The sequence below is a fragment of the Octopus sinensis genome, linkage group LG10 (genome assembly GCF_006345805.1).
Source record: "Octopus sinensis linkage group LG10, ASM634580v1, whole genome shotgun sequence".
In the NCBI taxonomy this organism is placed as follows: Eukaryota; Metazoa; Mollusca; class Cephalopoda; order Octopoda; family Octopodidae; genus Octopus; species Octopus sinensis.
The window spans coordinates 64,669,060-64,683,049 of record NC_043006.1 but is presented as its reverse complement, the minus strand read 5'-3'; positions in this window follow the sequence as shown (position 1 = coordinate 64,683,049).

Genomic DNA, 13,990 nt, shown 5'->3' with positions numbered 1-13,990 from the left:
AGGAGCAGCAGCAGCAGCAGTGGCATATGATGTGGAAAGATATGACTTACCGCGTCGCAGAATTTGTTTTAGGACAAGTGTAACTAAAGGGGAACCCTTCTGGAAGGTTGCTGATTATCTCATCCATAGTTGTAGAGAATTGAGGTTGGTTATTTTAAAATATTTTTCAACATAAATTTGTTGCGTTTCCGTTCAACCAAAAATGATAACGAGGGATGAGGCTAAAATCCCATTTCAAAGAAAAAAAAAAACTCAAACGAACACTACAACACAGAAAAAAAATGGTGACACGAACATATATTTTGCAACCCGGCGAACGCGTTTTAAAAAAGGAGAAATAATATTTCTGTAAACTTTAAAGGGAAAACAATTGGAACGACGCTTTTGCCGGCAGTAACATACCAACGTACATTTTGTTGATGATCAAAACTGTCAGTGGTTGGAGTTTTGTTCCAAGTTAAGTGTTAAACACAGGCAATTTTTATACGTGGGTAGAATGCAGTCAAAGAAGACAGCTTAGTAGGGCTGTGTCACAAAGTGTGTGTTTCCTTGTCCGAGAAATTTGTTCAAGAGCGAGTAAGGGGAAAAGTGACAACTCACACCTCAAGGAAAGCAGAGGAACACGCATTGGATCATCAAAGGAACGACTGAAGGTGGCTTTGGGTGGTTTGTGGAGCAATGTGTGTTAGCCATCGATCAGAGCAAGGCATGCAGAAATCTTTGCCAGATTTTCAAGACTGAGAAGGAAACAAAATGATGAGCAGAATTTGTGAAACATGCCTGCCGTGAGGCTGAAACTGCAATAGATTGGCAAGTACAGCATAAGAGTAACAACCAGGATAATGAGTAATGACATTGACTTCTGGCTCATTCTCGCTTTTGTCGTGCAATATGAATGGGTGACGAGTACAGAGCGAACAAAAAATTGCTATCTGGTCGGGAAAAGTCAGTGTGGATTTATAAATTTTCATAACATTCGAATATCACGAGGCCATTCTGGAAATATAATTTGGAAACAGCGCCAGTGAGATTGAAGACTGGGAAAGCAGATTAGAAAGCTCAGCTGTTACACTTCTAGCCAAAAGTTCCACTTAAAGTATTTCTGCTTTGAGGAGTTGCAATCTTCTCGTTAAAAAGACGACTGCAGCTCGTCTCTTTAACGGAACTGCAATCCTGGATCAAACGAAGTTTGAAACAGGACATTCTGCATCTGGAATATCGTCAAGCGCTCACAATCCTCTTGTAGAGCAATGCGGTTGGTGGAAGTCCCACGTTGGCTTCCTACAGAAGATTAGTGGCGGGTAAAAGCGACAGTAATCTCGAGCAAACTCTGAACGTCGATAAAAACCAATAGGGTATTCTATTCCGAAGTTTCGGGTCGAGACCATGGATAATTTCCAGAAATTCCGGACCTAGCAGTACTAGTGAAGTGAAGTTGGGCGTTGTTGATTAGAGATAAACTCTAGCGACATGGAAGTGTCGTCAGGCACCTGTCCCAGGTTCGCGCAGAGTATCGAAACCATTATGTATTCGCTCCTCTAGTGCCCCAAACATTGCTGACTTGAGGAAGTTATATCGACCAGCAGCTGCCATGTATGGGACGGATCCAGCTATCAGTTGAATCCACTGTAAAGATCGTCTCGCCATTTTCGTTTGACCGGAAAGAGAAGCCATTCTTTATCTGTCCTGTGGTTCTGTCGGAAGACGTTGTGTGGTGGGTAAGAATGAAAAGATAGAAAGCAGACCTCATTTTTGTTTGAAATATTTTGTTTGTCGTTGTGATTTTCTGATCGAGCAGATTTATAATGAAGGGTTTCCTATCTATGACTACTCTGTTTTGTTGTTGCAGATCTTCAGATAATTTAGCTGCTATTTCTAACAGTTTAGTGACCACATAAGGCTCTTTATTTGGACCGTAGAGTTTTCTTTACTGGCATGAATGTGTGTGTGTGTGTGTGTATGCGTGTGCCCGCGTGTGTGTGTTTATGTTGCTGGAATATGAAGAGGTCATTGCAAGAGAGAGGCGTGAATTGTCTCAGGTGGCCAACCATGAAATTTAGTTGGCATCAGACATGTTATAATCTGTATTTTCTCGCTCGACTGCATTGAAAAAGAGAGCCGTCAAGCTTGGTCTGTGAGCATTCTGTCACTCGAAACAGGCTCTCTACAAACTTCACAACAACCAACGAACCACGGTTTTTGTCACTGGTTCTACCCCTATCATCACCATCATCGTCACCATGACCAACACCATGACAAATATCACCATCTCCACCACCATACCGCCAACACCATCGCCATCATAAATACCAGTACCACTACTATCACCACCACCTTCACCACCACTAGTCACATTACCTCTACCCAATATCATAGCCATACAGCTACAGCCACCGCCACCATCGTCACCAATGCAAATATCAGCAACAGCAGTGCCACCAACACTACACCAATACTAGTAGCTCAACTACCTCCACCACTATAACCCCCCCATAACTACCATTACCACCACCATCAACAGCACCATCACCATCATCACCAATACCATCTCCACCACCACAATCACCGCTCCCATCACCACTTCATCACTACTACCATCACTACTACTATCACCACTACCCTACCCCATAAGTATCCCATCATCACCACCACCACCACCACCACCACCGCGTATTCGTTAGTCACTTATTCCTCCACTCATTGACGAGAGACAGCGCCACCACTGGGCGTGAAATTAAAATAAATATCAACATTGACAGGTTGAGACAGAGAGTAATTTGTCACGGGCTGATAGCCATTACATCACAACATTCTTTGGCGCTATGTGTCTTCAAGATTCAATAAGTAGAAAACAACTGTTATATCTATCTATCTATCTATCTATCTATCTATCTATCTATCTATCTATCTATCTATCTATCTATCTATCTATCTATCTATCTATCTACCTACCTACCTATCTATCTATCTATCTATCTATCTATCTATCTATCTATCTATCTATCTATCTATCTATCTATCTATCTATCTATGTGTCAGCGTGCGCGTGTATTGTATCTTAGAAGTGTCATAACTCCAGTAAAAAAATTGTTTCAACAAACGAGTTCACAAGTAGAATCTTGCAAACCAAATAGAAAAAACCTATAAATACACACACACACACACGCATACATATATATATATACACGTTGCGAGAGGTATTTGAGAACATATTTGATAATTTAATAAAACAAAGCTAATCTAGCCAAAACGAAATGAATTTTAATTAAAATTTAAGCACATATTCTTGATAAGCTTTTTTTTTTTTATCAGATTATTCTAAGAATCCGCCTTCAGTTTCGACGACTGCTTCAGTAAAAGACTGGAATTGTTGACATGCCTGCACTAAATGGTCGCCATTAACTTCGGACATCACCTGGACAATGGTCGCCTTCTGTGAAGCTATGGTATTATGAGGATGTCGATTAATCTCCCTTCCAACATTTTAAATGTAGTTGTCCATGGGATTTAAATTTGACGAGACCACAATGTTGGTGCTTTATGATAGTACAGATTGTCTGACATCCATTCTTGGGTCTGGTATTCAAGTGCATTCTTCATCTATCCAAAGTTTAATAATTGTCTTCAGTACCTCACCGTATCCAGCAGCATTTGTTCTAAAACCGTGTGGAAAGATATGAAGTGGCATGACATGACCTTCGTTACCCACCACGCATAAAGCCTTCGCAGTTGCTGGAATTTTAGTGAGCATCAGAAGGATCTGTACATAACCATCTGTTATTTCAGACATGAATTGGCCTCTCCTCAGTATATTCGACTTGTGTCGAATATTCCCGAACACCACATTTCTGATAGTACCTGTAATACCCGAAGTTTCTTGGCGATGGCCCTCATTGATGTTTTCCTGGAATCAGCATCGATAATATATTGAACCTCTTGAATGAACTGCAATATCCTTATAATGTCCGATGCTTAAAATATTTTTTAGCCTTCTCTACAACTGAAACATTCCAACCAAATATTAAAGAACAGAGTGAGGAAATGATTTTAATAGTTCATTTACAATCGTCTCATTATTATTCAATATAGCCAACCTTGCGTATCGCTGTAACCATGTCGGCAACATGGTAACATTTCGCAAGATTGATGAAACGATTGTAAACTATGTATTAAAGTGATTTGCTAATTCGATTCTTCGATATATGTCATTATATATATTCTATGGATATTTTGTAGATTTTCAGATAATTTGAGGTATGCGATATCTGTTGAAGTGCTTCATGTTATAAACACTAGGGTTGTATACCCCAATTCACTTGCTATATATATGTGTGTGTGTGTGTGTGTGTATGTATGCATATATAATAATAATAATAATTGTGTACAGTGCTCAGGTGCACTACAAAAAATATGTAAGCATGTATGCCTATGTATGTGCACGTATGTATATGTGTGTGAGAGAGGGGGAGTAAACACACGCACGCACACAACACACACATATGTATAGTGGAACGAATATACATATGTGTGGGTTAGTGTGTTTGCGTTCGTCCTCCACTACCTATTGACAACTGGTGTTGCTTTATTTATATCCCTGTGATTTAGCAGTTTCGGCAAAACAAGATGATCGAATAAAATACCAGACTCGGAAATTTTTTACTAGGAGTCGATTCGCCCGACTAAATCCTTCAAAGTGGTGCACCAGCATGGCCGCAGTCGAATGACTGAAACTCTCTTTTACTCTTTTACTTGTTTCAGTCATTTGACTGCGGTCATGCTGGAGCACCGCCTTTAGTCGAGCAAATTGGCCCCATGACTTATTCTTTGTAAGCCTAGTATTTATTCTATCGGTCTCTTCTGCCGAACCGCTAATTTACGGAGACGTAAACGTACCAGCATCGTTTGTCTAGCGATGTTGGGGGGACAAACACAGACACACAAACACATATATATACATATATACGACGGGTTTCTTTCAGTTTCCGTCTACCAAATCCACTCACAAGGTTTTGGCCGGCCCGAGGCTATAGTAGTAGACACTTGACCAAGGTGCCACGCAGTGGGACTGAACCCGGAACCATGTGGCTGGTAAGCAAGCTACGTACCACACAGCCACACCTGTAAACACACACACACAGAAAGAACAAAGATTTATAGAAATATAGGTAAATAAGTTCATATAAACAGACGTGTTTGTGAGCGTGTGCGAGTGTGTAGTTGGGACAATAATGTCAAGCTGACCCAGAACCGCCTGTTGTGATAGAGTTGACCTTTTACAGCAAGTGTGTGTGTGTGTGTGTGTGTGTGTGTGTGTGTGTGTGTGTGTGTGTGTGTGTGTGTGTCTGATATGTGGATCAGACATGTTCGATTAGGAAGGAGAGAGAGCAACAACAGAAAACGACAACGACGAAGACGATGGCCACAGCGACAACTCAAAGTGACGGAGATGTTTACCGCCTCCGCATGGTGACGCTAAATATTGCCGGTGACGCTGTTATTGCTACTGCGACATCCGACTGATGTTGCTGCTGCTGTTTTCTCTTGCTTATTTTTAGCATCTTGTAGCCGGTGATACTGTCATTCTACTGGCAATCACCAAATACCTGGTTCGAGACTCGTAAGTGGACACACACTGAATAATGTAATACTTAGACATTGTTTTATCCTCAACTTGTTTTCGTCGTTTGACTGCGGCCATGCAGGGGCACCACCTTGAACGGCTTTAACCGAACAGATCGTCCCAAGAACTTATTTTTTAAGTTTGGTACTTAATTTCATCGGTCGCTTTTGCCGAACTGCTAAATTACAGGGATGTTAACAAACCAACACCGGTTGGGAAGTGGTGAATAAGATAAACAGCCACAAAGACGCACGCGTACATGTGTGTGTGTGTGTGTGTGTGTGTGTGTGTGTGCATATATCACTTATCTTTCACCAGTTTCAGTCATTTAGACTGCGACCATATTGGGGCACAAACTAGAAGAATCAGGGTGCGGTGAATTATTGTCGTCTAAATTACACAAAAATGAAAATAACATTGATATCTCATTTTAACAGATATATTTACCAAAATTACATTAAAATATCTTTAAAATATCTTAAATTATTCAATAAAATCGCCATTGGCTTCAATCATGGCCTCCAGACGACTTCGGAATCTCCTGCAACTCTTCTGTTAAGTTGGTGAATACTGCCATAATCCTTGCCTTCAGTTCATCTTTGGTGTTACAGGGAGTTTGGTTGGTCTCTTGCTCAACTGTACCCCACACATAATAACCAAGGGTGTTGCAGTTTGGGGAGTTAGGTGTCCAGATGTTAGTGGTGATGTAATCGCCGCAGAATTTGTCTGACAGCCATGACTGGATTCTCCTGCTTGTGTGGCATGGTGCAGAGTCCCGTTGCCAGACACAGGGTCTTCCAGCAGCCACCCTGTTGACCCACGGCATCATTACCTCCTCCAGGCACTTGATGTAGGACTCCGTGTTGAGTCTGAGGCCGTGTGGGAAGATGAATTGAGGTATAACATCGCCATTACTAGTGATCACTCCCAACACCATAATATTGACTGGATGTTTGATTTTTATCACCCTTGGTGCATGACTTCAGACTGCACTGTCCTCAGATTCACACTCAAACACCCTAAAATGTTCGTATTGGAGCTTCCGGCGTGGATGCTAAGCAGTACAGCATGTCGTTTCCAAATTTCTAGCCGAGTGATTTGAGTCATGGTGCTGTTTTTCTCACAGACGGTGCCCAACTGATCCTACTATACTGTGTAATCAACAAAATAATAAAAAAAGCAATGTGCATGCGCAAAATTAAAAATATAAAAATGCGACAATTTACACATCGCACGCTGCACACACACACACACACACACACACACACACACACACACACACACACACACACACACACACACACACACCACACACACACACACCACACACACACACACACACCATCTTTTACTCTCCCTCTCTCTCTACATATATTTTTGGTCTTCTGCTTGTTTTAGTTATTGGAATGCAGCGGTACTGGAGAACCGCTTTGAAAGGTTTTAGTCGAAAGAATCGATTCCAGTGCGTTTTTTTTTTAAACAATATATTTATTCTACCGTTCTCTTGCGCCGAACTGCTAACGTTTCGGGGACAAGCGCAAACACACGCACACAATCATACATACATACAACATACATACATACATACATACATACATACATACATACATACATACATACATAAATACATACATATAAATGTGTTTGCGTTCATCCTTCCATCACTGACAACTACAATTGGTTTGTTTACGTCAACACCATAACTTAATGGCAAAAAAAGTACCACATATGAAATAAAACAAGCATTGGGGGTAGATTTGTCCGACTAAACTTTTCTAGGCGGTGCCCCAGCATGGCCGCACATAGTTCAGTGACTGCAAAACGAAAGACGCACAAACATTAAATTGAATTTTTTAAAGACTTGGATTATATATTAAAAATTCCACGGCACACCTTGATAATATCACTTACGGCATATCATTTGTTAACTAGTCACACGAGCTCGCGCGCGCGCACACACACACACAAACACACACATCACATGCCACATGCGCATGCGTACGAGTGTGTTCTGTAAATGACCTAACTAAGCTATCTTATCTTGTGAGAATGTCTCAAAGGTGAAGTGCGTCTAGCAAGACTATGAACAATGTGCGCATTTGTTTGTATTTTGAAGTTTGTTGCTGTGGTTTCTAGTTGGTGACAACCTACATTGAGTTATTCCTTCATACCCCCACCTTACTTCCTGTTCGCACCACCTACAGAGGCACCTGAGCGTATTCAATTGTGAAAGTGTATCTACGGGATCATAGTTACATAACACAAGAAGCACAGGCATTGTTGTGTAGTTAAGAAGATTGCTTTTCCACAACGTGGTTTCCAGTTCAGTCTCATCGCGCGACACCTAGAGCAAATATCTTCTACTATAGACGCAGGAGTGGCTGTGTGATTCTGGGTTCAGTCCCACAGCGTGGCACTTTAGACAAGTGTCTTCTACTATATATGTGCGCGCGCGCGCGCGTGTGTGTGTGTGTGAGAGAGAGAGAGAGAGAGAGAGAGAGAGAGACGGGGGAGGGAGAGAAAGGTTTAGTTCAAGTAGAACATTTTGAAATTTTTAGGGGTCCAAAAAGTTAAATTTCTAATAAAGTTTCATGTGTGTGTGTGTCAGTATATATATATAATATAATATATAATATAATATAATATAAATATATGCATATATACATACATATATGTACATACCTTTATATATATGCATATATACATGCATGTATGGGAACAGGACATAAAAAAAACGTGGAACACAATGACAAACGAAAACATAAAAACAAAAACATAGAAACGAACTGTTTTTCAAACAACGAAAAAAAAAAAACAGACTACAAGACATACAACACAAAGAATATTCCCCTTCTTCAGTTGTCCCTGTTTCATCTATTCCGCGTTACGAAGGTCAGGACAAGACGCGATTTCGTTGAAACAATCCTTCCCGCAAAGCAAATTAAATAAAATTGGGAATTTTTTGCAGGGGGTAAAAGTGGTAACAAGAACAAAACAGTAAAAACAAACGATGAGGGCTGTTAAGCCAAGACGATGGAAAAATTTATTGTGAACGCTTAAAGGAGACAGCTTATGTGTGTGTGTGTGTATATGCATATATTTATACACACACACACACACACACACACACACACACACACACAGAGTATATATATTGAGTGGCTGTGTGGAGGTGCAGGAGTGGTTGTGTGGTAAGTAGCTTGCTTCCTAATCACATGGTTCCGGGTTCAGTCCCACTGCGTGACACCTTGGGAAAATGTCTTCTACTATAGCCTCGGGCCGACCAGAGCCTTGTGAGTGGATTTGATAGACGGAAACTGAAAGAAACCCTTCATATATACATGTATACATTTGTGTGTCTGTGTTTGTCCTTCATCGCTTGACAACCGATGTTGGCGTGTTTGCGTCCCCGTAACTTAGCGGTTCGGCAAAATTGATCGATAGAATAAGTTCTAGGCTTACAAAGAATAAGTCCTGGGGTCGATTTGTTTGACTAAAGGAGGTGCTCCAGCATGGCCGCAGTGAAATGACTGAAGCAAATAAAGCAATAAAAGAATATATATGTATGTATGTGTGTATGTATGTATTTTTGCGTCTGTGTTAGCCTCACTCCATCTCTTGACAACCGATGTTGGTGTGTTTACGTTCCCGTAAGCTAGTAGTTCGGCAATAGAAGACATATAGAATAAGTACTAGGCTTACAAAGAATAAGTTCTGGCGTCGAGTTGTTCGACAAAAAGGCGGTGCTCCAGTATGGCCGCAGTCAAAATAACTGAAACAAATAGAAGAGGCAGTGGAAAGAAAAATGGGGTGATAATGATATGACCAAAATGGGGCAATGGATGTAAAAACAAACAAACAAATAAAATAACGGGTTAAATAGGTAAAGTATTATTCGTGAAATACTGTTGTTTTGAATTTGGTCTGAGATGGTGAGATGCGGGGGAGGCACTAGGAATGTGGCCTTAGAACCATGGGGGTTGTAGCCTGAAAATGTTTGGGAACCACTGGTCTAATGCATTGTGAGTTAATTTAGTCGACGGAAACTGTGTGGAAGCCCGTTGCAGGCGGCGGCTTGGCATAATAAGTAGTAGCATTTCGTCTGGGTTCACGTTCTGAATTCAAATATCGCCGAGGTCGACTTTGCCTTTCATCTATCCAGGATCGATAATATAAATACCAGTTGTGCACTGGGCCGATGAAATTGACTTGTTCCACCCGACAAAATTCCAGGCCTGGGGTAGAAATGTGTGTGTGTATGAGAGAGAGAGAGAGAGAGAGAGAAAGAATAGAGAGAGAAAGAAAGAAAGAGAGAGGGAGAAAGAAAGAGAGAGAGAGAAAGAAAGAGAGAGAGAGAAAGAGATTGTATGTGTATGTGCGTATGTGTGTGCGTGCGTGTGCGTCTTTGTGTTTGTAGTTTGTATCGGCATATTTTTGCTCTCGGCTAATTAAGCGATCATTTAAGCACACACGCAGGTACGTATGCATACACACACACGCACACACACACACTCGCATACACACTAGACTAATATTTTTTTCTGCAATTATGAAGACCGCACAAGTGAACTTATAGCTTTTATCGTAATTGTTTCCTAAATCTTTATAATCATACACTGATTGACGAAGACATAATTATTCAGAATAAGTGTTTTTCAAATGGGTTCCGTAAAAATTTTCAGAGATTTAAAAAAAAATTTTCTCTCTACCAGAATCTTTTAAAATGTTTTACACCGATGCTGTTTTGCCACTGGCCAAAATCAAATTAACTTTTTAAATAAACTAATAGCAAAAAAGCTACAAGCATTTAAAATGAAGTAATTTCAGCAAATGGGAAGCCTCTATTGCCGACATACCGCATTAATTTTGAAAATACAGTTCTATATTTAAGAGATGAAGAATTATGTACATTATTTACATTATTTACATTTAACGGATATTTGTCCTCATCTTGTTTGTTGTTAACACAACATTTCTGCTGATATATCCTCCAGCCTTCATCAGGTGTCTTCACAACTGCTTACATATATATATATATATGTGTGTGTGTGTGTGTGTGTGTGTGTGTGTGTGTGTATGTATGTATAGCCATTGATCACGTGTGAGCAATGAGGGAGTCAAGGAGGAAGAGTGAGAGAGAGAGGGGGAACGGTGAAGAGGAGAGGAGAAGAATAGGGAAAGGGTGGGAGAGAAAAACAGAAAGGAAGAAGAAGAGAGGGAGATAGATAGAAAGAATAGAGATAGATTAAGAGTGCGCATCGTAATTAAGATAAAACTTACTTGGAAATAGATGCGAGGCGTTCGATCTTCCTTTGTTTTTCTCTCCCACCCTTTCCCTATTCTTCTCCCCTCCCCTTCCCCGTTCCCTCTCTCTCCCTCACTCTTCCTCCTTGACTCTCCTGTTGCTCACACATGACCAACGGCTATCCATCTTTCTTTCTTCCACTTCCTTCCTAAAGACAAGACCTGTCTCTTTTCAAAGCTCACTTTTCCAGCGTTCACTACTTCACCCCGTTATGGCTTAACAGCCCTCACCGTTTGTTTTTACTGTTTTGTTCTCACTGTCCTGTTTTTGTTACCACTTTCACCCTCCGCAAAAATCTCAAATCTTATTTAATTTGCTTTGCGGGAAGGACTGTTTTAACGAAGTCGCGTCTTGTCCCTACCTTCGTAACGTGGAGTAGATACAACAATGGACACCTGCTGAAGGGAATGTTCTTTATGTTGCCTGTCTCGTTTCTCTGTTTGTTTGTTTCTTTCGTTGTTCGAAAAAGAGTTCGTTTTCCATGTTTTTGTTTTTTATGTTCTCGTTTCTCATTTTGTCTAGGTTTTTTGATGTCCTGTACCCATATATGCATGTGTGTATATATATATGTAGGTTATGTACATATAAGTATGTATAATATGCATATATTTATATATTATATGTATATATATATATATATATATATAAAAAAGTTGAGTTTGTGGGGTATCGCACGAGTAATATATATATATATATATATATATATTAGAATATATATATATATATATATATATATATATATATATATATGCGTGTGTGTGTGTGCATATGATTGTGTGTCTGTGTTTGTCCCCCCACCATTGCTTGACAACCGATGTTGATGTGTTTGCATCCCCGTAACTTAGCGTTTCGGCAAGAGATACCGATAGAATAAGTACTACGCTTACAAAGAACAAATTTTGGGCTGATTTGTTCGAGTAAAAGCGGTGCTCCAGTATAGGCGCAGTCGGATAACTGAAACCAATAAACGAATAAAAGAGTATATATATAGATATCTCAAATGTGCACTGGGGAGAAGGTGGGATAATTGTCGTGCTGATGACGTCTGATGAGTCAGAAACTATCCTCTTATTCCAGATAATAAGTCTGTCTTTATCTTTTGTGACATGTACGTTTTCGAGAAGCCTTGATTCTTGTGATTATCTCTCATTCTCAAATGTTGGTCTTGATTACCGTTTGGTAATATGAACGAATCTCGGAGATAATTTGAATGTACCTCAAAAATTTGTTGTATCGTATTTGATATACCGCTATCGTATGTATATATGTATGTGTGTGTATCTATCTGTCTCTCTGTTTGTCTATCAATCTATCTATCTATCTATCTATCTATCTATCTATCTATCTATCTATCTATCTATCTATCTATCTATCTATCTACCTGTATGCGTTATATATACATAGATAGAGAGATTTAGATAGATAGATAGTTAGATAGATAGATAGATAGATAGACAGACAGACAGACAGACAGACAGACAGACAGACAGACAGACAGACAGACAGACAGACAGACAGACAGACAGATAGATAGATAGATAGATAGATAGATAGATAGATAGATAGATAGATAGATAGATAGATAGATAGATGGATAGACAGATAGATAGATAGATACAGAGAAAGAAAGAAAGAAAGAAAGAAAGAAAGAAAGACAGAAAGAGAGAAAGAAAGATAGATAGATAGATAGATAGATAGATAGATAGATAGATAGATAGATAGATAGATAGATAGATAGATAGATAGATACACTCATACATAGATACATACGAACACATACACACACATGAATGAACAATATTATTGCATACTACATAACACTACCGAGTATGATTTTCGCAACACTCGCCCCAGGATGAGATTGCAAACCACTACATTACACATATGCACACCTCCCAGCAAGCTTGCATAAACACGCACACACACACAACACACATACACACACACACGCACACATAATACACATGCACCCACGCACAGACACGCACATGCACACACTTATTCTATATATATATATATATATATATATATATATATATATATACAGAGAAGCAGACAGACAGACAATTTTATCCATGAATAATGAACTCTCTACACTTTATCTCAAGCGTGTACTGAGCACTTTGATATTATGCTCTACACTTTATACACTCTAAGCATCCATATGTGTGTGTGTGTGTCGGGAGTACACTGCGTTCAGAAAGAGGTCTAAACGGTTGAGAGTTGTCCGAGTGGACAGTATTTTGTCTTCTCCGCCAATCAAGTTAACAATTCAACCGGTAAGACTGATGCACAATGGCGGCGAGCCAGGATTTTAAACCAGACAACTTCAAAGGGTATCGGACGGTCTATGGGTAAATGTATGTGGGAGTCGTGTGTATGTAGTGGGAGTCGTGTGTATGTATGCATGTATGTGCCTGTGTATATGTAAAGATAAAAATATACTCGCATGCATAAATACAGAAGTAGTAGAGAAAGAATGATAGGGAAGAAAATATACGACGTATTTATGATGTGTAGGAGCAGGAAAGTTTTGTAGAAGTGAAAAGCGGTTATACACACACACACACACACATACACACGCATACATATGTATACATACATATATACACATATGTGTATATATATATATATATATTATATATATATATATATATATATATACATATATAAATATATATATTAATATATAAGTATATATATATATGAATATGTATGTATATCTATATGTACATATGTATTTATTTATATATGTATATATGCATGTATGTAGTATATTTCTACATATATAGTATATATATGACATGATATAAATTATATTACGCTATATATGATGTATATAATATAGATATGTATCATATATGTATGTTTATATGTATAATGTAAACGTGTGTGAGGGTGCGTTTATGTATATACATGTATATATATGTATACATACATACATATATATATATATATATATATATATATATATCTATATATATTATATACATATACATATATACATCATACATACATACATACATACATCACATACATTACATACATACATACATACATACATA